The following is an 8,444-nucleotide window of genomic DNA, read 5'->3' as shown; positions in this document are numbered from 1 at the left end:
GCCCTTCCCTACAAAGCCTTTGCATTGACTGCATGAACCAGGCCACTTAAACAAACTGGAAGAACAGCAGCTCATATTCCCCTTGGGTAGCTTTCAAACCAACAGTATGAACATTGAATTGTCCATTTTCAGTCAATGTCCAACTAACCCCCCCTTCCACACACCCTCTGTCTCTCCCATACCCTCTGTCTCTCCCATACCCTCTGTCTCTCCCATACCCTCTGTCTCTCCCATACCCTCTGTCTCTCGCATACCCCCTGTCTCTCCCATACCCTCTGTCTCTCCCATACCCTCTGTCTCTCCCATACCCCCACCCCTCTCCCCACCTGCTACATTCCTCCCTCCAGCTTCAGGGTCATATCAGGGTCAGTACAGGAGAAGTGGGCCATAGTCCTGTGCTGGACTGTCCTCTGTTTCCTCTGCTTGCCGGCCTGGTCTGAAGCAGTGTCTCAGCCCAACCCGTCACCCCTTCCTCCTCTCCAGAGGAGATGCTGCCTGTCCCGCTGAGTTACTCCAGCCTTTTGTGTCCATCTTCTGCTCCATCAATGTCCAGCACGTGACGCCCGGCCCCGCCCCGAATCATCGCTGAATGGGCACCACGTGACCCCAGCCCGTCATGAATGGATATCACGTGACCATCCCGCCCCAACCAATGAGGGAGCGCTTGGCACCTGCCGGCCCCACCCATGCAAATCAACAGACGTCACGTGACGTCACCGCCGGTCACTGGATGAAGGGTCACGTGACCTGTCCGTCACTGGACGGGGTCACGTTATGTCCCCTCCCCGTCATCAGCGCGGCCGCCACGTGACGCGACGCGCCGCCATCTTGCCGCCGCGGGCACGAGGCCGGTGGAGGGGGAGCGGCGGCGGCCGGGAAGCTGCAGGTTTCAGCGCCGCTCCTGTCCGTCCGTCCGTCTGCGGGTCCGGGCCCGGCCGCGGGTCCAAGCGGCGACACCCAGCGGGTCCACAGCTCACAATGGCGGCGTAAAGCGTCGTCCCTGTCTGAGGCCCCGCCCCCCCGGGCGCTCCCTCCCCCCCCCCCCCCCCCCCCGGGCGCTCCCTCCCCCCCCCCCCCCCCCGGGCGCTCCCTCCCCCCCCCCCCCCCCTGGGCCCTTGTCCCTTCCCAGGGTCCCGGGCGCTCCCTCCCCCCCCGGGCGCTTGTCCTCCCCCCCCCCCCCCCCCCGGGCGCTTGTCCTCCCCCCCCCCCCCCCCCCGGGCGCTCCCTCCCCCCCCCCCCCGGGCGCTTGTCCCTTGGGCCGTGTTATGTGAAACACTACTTGCCGCGTTCAAACAGGTGGGAATCTGTAAATCGTCCCGCATTTTGCGTTGAGACCAAGAGGGGGGTCGAGGTGTCCCAGCGGTAGAGTTGCTGCCTGACAGCGCCAGTGTCCCGGGTTCGACCCTGACTACAGGTGCAGGCTGTACGGCGTTTGTACCTTCTCCCCACAGCTTCAGACAGTGGGTTTTCTCCGGTTTCCACCCCCACTCCGAAGACGTCAGGTGGAGAATTCTTTAGTGTGTGTAAAAGGTGGTGGTAATAGTGAGGCGAGACTTCCACTGCTGAATCACTATCGCTGAATTACAATATGTACTCATTCCAGATTCTTTCATCCTCCTACAGTATGGACAGTAATATCAATTGGCTAATAGAGAAGTGCTACGGATTCCTGCCCTTCCTGTGGTTGTACAACTCCTGATTGAAGAGGAGGATTTACCAGGAGCCCTGCTGCGGTTATGTTGCAATAGGTAGGTTCAGAGGTGCCATGTGATTATGTACCCTATATAAACTGCACAATTAAAAATCTGGTCATATACGGAATAAAAGTAGTTTGTACGAGTTGTCTTTGGAAGTGAATCAGATGGTTGACACGCTTTTGCCAACGTTACTGATTTGAATGTTGCCAAATCATCCTCAAAGTTACTGTTAAACTAAAGTTGACTGACTAAAAGAAAGGAATAGAATAAAGAACATTATGGCTCTTTGGCCCACAATGTCTGTGTTGCCAAGATGTCTGTTGAAATTATGCCACTATAAATCATCTACCTGCAGCTGATCCATACCCCTCCATTCCCTGCATACCCAGGTGCCAATCAAAGGATATAGAACAATACCATAGAACAGGCAAAAAACCTGATAAATAACTAATTGTCGAGTTCAGCATCTTACATTGTTTTAGTCACTCCCCTGAGCAGCAGGGAGAGAATCAAAGTACTGCATTCCAGTTACTTAGTCTTGGCCCTTGATGCTTGCTGCAGCACCTACACTTCTATAATAGCTGATGGACTCTCAATTTCGCTGCCTACTAAGTTGGACAGCAGTTTTGAGCAAAGATACTAGAGGAACAAGATAGACCACTCGACCCTAAAAACCATAGTATGTCACGGTGCCGTTTTTGTAGGCAGAAACTTGCAGAAACATTTAAAAAGAAAAATAACAAATCTGAGTTGATAGATTAGATATATCTGCATTTTAATGGGAACATACTGTTCCCCCAAAGCACTGATTACAGTACGAGAGGCATAGCGAATGGTGGGTTGTGCCTACTAAAATGGCGGATGTTATGCTCCTTTGTATACTAAAGTTCAGTATAGGTGACTTCAACGGAGTAGTCCATTTTGTTCCTCTAGTATCTTTGGTTTTGAGTGGCGCTAAATATGTAGGCTTTGGATTCATTCCAGAGGGTCCTCGAATGAAATTCAACTGCTGCAGCTCGACTTTTACGCATATTGTTTGTAAAATCTTCACCCCCTCCTCTGGTTATCTCCTCTTTAAACTCTCAGTCCTGGTGCAAGGTCTCGACCTGAGACATAGATTATTCCTTTGCTTCCACAGTACTTGGAAGCACCTGCTGAGTTCCTCCAGTAATGTGTTTGTTGCAGTACAATTATGCTATTTTTTTATGCTAACAGAAATTATTTTCCCCCCACAGTCAAGTATGGACAGATTGCCTCGTTCAAGAATGCTGACAGGAAATTCAACATTCGTGCCCTGATGTCCGAGGTAAAATAGGGAAAGGCTTATTATTGGAATTAGTTTTTATTTAAATGTATTACAGGAATACAATTTACTGAGGCGTTGTGTTGCTTTACTGCCCTGGAGCTAACACTTCACACTCACATTGCCCCTCATCATTTAACCTCCCCACCATCTTTCAAATGAAAGAAAAACATTGTGGACATTCCCAAAACAATAGGAGAGATTAGACAGCAGGTGGTGTAATGTCAATGATGATGAAGGTATGTTGCTCATTTAGTGGAGATTACAGACTTTGTGAATCTGAAAGTCTTTACTTGTTTTGGTCATTGTTCAATTTCTTGTTAATCACTTTGAACAGAAATTTTCAACAACTAGCTTTTAATATTCATAGATCTGACACAAATGGATTAAATTGGCAATAATTTGGCAATCTTGTCCTCCATAATAAAAATTGCACAGCACTGGGGTGCAAGGAAATTGCCTATTTGTTATCTCATTGATAGCTTTGTAATAGTTGTTTTACTCTTCACTAAGTGGAAAAGTATATTATGTCTATTCTGTTGACCAAAATCCTTTCCTCAATGTTTTATTCTTTTCCTGATAAGTATAATTTCACATTTTTCTACAAATATTTTATCATTTTTACAGCTCTTCTAGTGTATCCATATTTTTTTTAAATAGCATAGCAACTGAAACACAACATTTAAGCTTTTCAAATTTTCGTTTTGTCCCTCCATAAATATGTTTGGTTTGCTTTTGCTTGAACCTTTTAAACCACTTCATGATTTTTTGTATATTTGTACGTCCAAATTCATTTTTTCCCTTTAGATTCTCAGACAGCTAGCCTAGAATTTTGACACATCAGAAAAACAGGAGTTACAACGTTGAAAATTGTATTAATGTGACATCATGTAATTTTGCTTACATTTTTGGCACATCAACATCTATCATTATTCGCATATGATTATTTTAATGGGTAATTTGTTAACCTCACATATAGCTCAGCAAAATAATGGCAATGCCCAAATTCATTTCCAGGGAGATTTTCAAAGATGTTGGTCTATATAACGAAGGTATCACAAAATGCTGGAGTAACTCAGTGGGTGAGGCAGCATCTCTGGAGGGAAGGAATGGGTGACGTTTCGGGTTGAGACCATTCTTCGCTGAGTTACTCCAGCATTTTGTGATACCTTCGATTTGTACCAGCATCTGTAGTTATTTTTCTAAACAACTTGGTCTGAATAACGAATGCCATTGATCATGGAGAAGAACCAGCTTTTAATAATCATGAAGCTGAAACTGAATGTCTTTAAACAGCAAGTCTGTGTGTTTGCCTGTGTATAATCCATATCCCTTCATTCCTTGCACATTCATGTGCCTATCAAAAAGCCTCTCAAGTGCCATTATCGTATCTGTCTCAACCACAACCTTGGCAGTGCATTCCAGGCACTCAACACCCACTGTGTGAAAAAAAAATCTTTAAAAAAACCCTCAATAATTTGCAATCAAAATTATCTCATAGTGCCTCTCTGGCTAATCGTGGTTGTCAATAAGGTAGTCCTCAAGCCAACATAGTTTAGTATTTATTTCTGGAGTGGCTGAATTAAAATTTCAAAGTTACTGAGTTCCGATTGAATTCTGCCTCATATGTGGAAAGACATATGACTCTTCATGGAGGCATTGGAGAGGATACAAACATGATCAACAGGTGTGGGACCAAAATTGGGAATTGCTACTCATCTTTTGAACAATTAGTTAATTTGACTGGGAAAAAGAGGAACTTAACAAGATACTAGTGTTCTCCATTTCACCCACTACCAACCCTTGCAGACAACCATGGCTTATTGCAGACCGAACCATATGTCACTTTAACCACTTCTTTGCTGTGGAGAGCCAGTAGAGGGCTGAGGCCCTATTTCAGGTTCCCAGTGTAGTGATGGAGAGGGCAGCGACCCGTGCTAAGTTCCTGACACAGCAGTGCCATCACCAACAGGCCATTCAGACCTTGCAGCCAGAACCACCATTCAATATTATCATGGCTGATCATCCAGAATCATACCCTGTTCCTGCTTTTTCCCCGTATCCCTTGATTCCGTTATCCCCAAGTGCTATATCTAACTCTCTTTTGAATACATCCAGTGAATTGGCTTCCACTGCCACCTGTGGCAGAGAATTCCACAGATTCACAACTCTCTGGGTGAAAAAGTTTTTCCTCATCTCAGTCCTATTCTTAAACTGTGACCCCTGGTTGTGGACTCTTCCAACATGGAGAAATTTTTTCCTGCATCTAGCCTGTCCTATCCCTTAATGTTATGTTTCTATAAGATCCCCTCTTACCCTTTGAAATTCCAATGAATATAAACCCAGTCTAAATTCCAGTGAATATAAGCCCAGTATCTCCCTCCTTCTGCTTTGCATTTCACTTCTTTTCTCTAATTATCTGACAGTCTTGTGTCTCTTTTTATCTTCACCGTTTGTCCCCCCATCTGCTTATAAAACCCCCTCGCCTGTATCCACTTGCTCGGCTTTGTCCCCTCCCACCTTTTTTTCAGCTTTCTTGCCTTCCCTATTAAAACCAAAACATCACCTATTCATTCCCTCCAGTGATGTTGCCTGACCTGCTGAGTTATACCAGCACTCTATGTTTTATTTTTGGTGTGCTAGTTGTAAATGTGCGCTGGATCTACTAAGTGACTTGGTTTTATGTACCCTGCTACCATATCTTTAATTTAATTTCCCTAATGCTGATGCCAGCCAAACTGATCTGAAGTTCCTCATTTTCTATCTCCCTCTCTCCTGAAATAGTGAAGCGTCATTTGCTCTCTTCGAACTTGTGTGAACCATTCTGCAACCTACGGAATTCTGGAAGATGATGAACAGTGCGCCTGCCTGAAAGGCTGTGGATCAAGTTCTGGAATTTGGGCAGCTATTTTCCAGCCGGCACGGACACCATCTTCTATGTCACCAACTCTACGACTACTTGAAACTGGCAAGACCTCTGATACACACAACACCGTGGAAACATGGAGCGCTCTCCCCAAAAGGCTTTTTGGATGCTGTGGGTCAGTTGGTATTTTCAATGCCATGATAAATAAGATTTTTGGTGGGAGGGTTAATGAGGGATTCGGAGCAAAACGTGCATAAATTAATCTGAGCACAGGCCTTCCCTGACTAACAAATGGATTTGTACAGATGTTGATTTTTGTATTTGTCAGAAAATAGGCAAAAATTACTCTATGGTACCATTCTACTGCATTTTGTAATGAATGGCATTAAAAAAAACACATAATGCTGTCAAGAAGGAACGATTATTAAGAGACAAAACTAGTTCTGACGTTCCTAGAAATGAACGTATGTAAGTACATTGGACTTTTGAATTTAATATTGGAGCTTTTCTGCATGTCTGAATTTCTCGTAAGTGGGGCATTTGTTACTCTGGGACGGCCTGTGTTCTGCTCTGTCATGATTGAATGGCAAGAAAAATATTAGAGAAACTGAATTGAATATGTTTTTTGCTTTGAAGAGGAATGTTATGCAGATCATGTAATTGAGGTAGAGAAAAGTATTTATGGCACTTGGACTATAATTTTATATTCATGAGTGAGGGGCGGAATGCTGAGGCACAACAAATTTGCCATATGCTTGTTTAGTTTCTGTGATGAAAAATGATTTGTAATCTGGCAAGCAAAGTCATTAATGGATTGTCTTGCGATTCCCAGGCATACTTTACACATGCCTGGCAATTTCACGTAAAAGATCAAAAGTATTGCCTTTGATTCTTTTTCACTAACTCAGTATTCCTTGGTTAGAAACCTTTATGCCTTTGGCAAGAACCGTATGTACCTGACTGATCTATGAACTCTCCTTTTAACCTTCTCTAAGCACTACAATCCCACTTTCTTTGGATTTTTCATGTAATTGAAGACTTTCATCTTGATAGCATTCTTGCTGTTTTATGCAGTTGAGCAGACTGATGTAGAAGAGATTTGTAAAAACAGCATACCTGACTTGCTTTTATACTTTGCTTCTCTGTTCCAAAGGTTCTGTGTTCCTTTTTTAAACTGTCTAAACCAACTTGTTCTGCAATTGTTAAAAATTGCCTTTGTACATCTGCAGCAGTCTCTGTCCCAACATCCCCATAAAATTGTACCATTTAGTTTACATGGAACTCTAGAGGTGAGAGCTGGGTTACTGTTCCTTCTCCGTTGTTTAGGTAGCACTCTATGCAGTGCAGCTTTGATTGCAGGCATGAGATGATGTGGAATGCTTGGTTTTAGGTACTGGTGAGTCCAACCAGTGACTGGACTGGGACTCAAGCAATAGACAACTCTCGACCGTCATTAGAGGCAAAAATTGGATATTGAGAACTACTGTAGAATTGCATGCAAACATGGGTGACAAACTGCATTAATATTTCCCATGATTACAAGCATCTGATAATACCACAAAATGGTCATGCCAGAAGTATGCAAAACACTTTCGCTTTAAACTAATAATCCCATTACAGATTGCCTTGCTTGCAAAGCCTGGATGTTTTGGGGTCACCACCAGAGTGGGAAATGTGACTTGTATCCTTCCTGAGTAATCGATTAAAAATGCATTTACAAGTTCATGAGTCATTCGGGTTTAGTTAGCCATTCGCCCCATTGAGTCGACCCCGCCATTCAATCATGGCTCATCTACCTTTCCTCCTCAACCCCATTCTCCTGCTTTCTCCCACAACCTTTGACATCCTTACTAATCAAGAACATGTCAATTTCTGCTTTAAGTATACCCAATGACATTGCCTTCACAGCCATCTGTGGCAATGAATTCCACAGATTCACCACCCGATGACTAAAGAAATTCATCCTTGTATTTATATGGATATGTCCTTTTATTCGGAGGCTGTGCCCTGTGGTCCAGGACTCTCCCACTAGTGGAAACATCCCCTCCACATCCACCCTTTCCAAGCCTATCATTATTTTGTAAGCTTCAATGAGGTCCTCTCATCCTTCCAAACTCCAGTGAGTACAGGTCCTGAGCGGTCAAACGCTCATACGTTAATCCAATCGCCCTCTGGATCATTCTCGTAAACCACCTCTGGATGTCGGCACAGCCAGCCCCCACCTCCGATGTGGGCCCAAAACTGCTCACAATGCTCCAAATGCAGTCTGACCAGTGCCCTCTAAAGCTTCAGCATTATATCCCTGTTTTATATTCTAATCCTCTCGAAATAAATGCTTTTAGATCACTTGCCAGGCTTTGTACCCCGCCCTCTTTTTCAAGTATGCTACGTCACTAGGCCACTCCCAACAGGCTGCTCCACTCAAGCTTGCTTCCCTTTTATTTGCTACTCCTGTCTCTGGCACGAATGAGTCGGCTTCGGCGATTGTCTTTGAAACTGCTGAACGCCGCCCCAGTGGTTGTGCGCCTGTCTGTCCTGTCACTGGCACGGGTTTCCAGTTCTTTTGGGACTTGGCCTG

The 8,444-nt window shown here is 44.7% G+C and overlaps 1 long non-coding RNA gene across 1 annotated transcript; it reads left to right on the top strand.

Annotated features, from left to right (window-relative positions):
• The first annotated feature begins 813 nt into the window (after positions 1-813).
• Positions 814-6,666, top strand: LOC144591324 (uncharacterized). The gene is made up of 4 exons (XR_013546780.1): positions 814-886; positions 1,624-1,748; positions 2,933-3,003; positions 5,785-6,666. It is a non-coding gene; the product is annotated as an uncharacterized LOC144591324 (long non-coding RNA).
• The last annotated feature ends 1,778 nt before the right edge of the window (positions 6,667-8,444 follow it).

This window comes from Rhinoraja longicauda, unplaced genomic scaffold (genome assembly GCF_053455715.1).
Source record: "Rhinoraja longicauda isolate Sanriku21f unplaced genomic scaffold, sRhiLon1.1 Scf000863, whole genome shotgun sequence".
Classification (NCBI taxonomy): Eukaryota; Metazoa; Chordata; class Chondrichthyes; order Rajiformes; family Arhynchobatidae; genus Rhinoraja; species Rhinoraja longicauda.
This window is presented reverse-complemented; position numbering and strand designations above follow the sequence as displayed.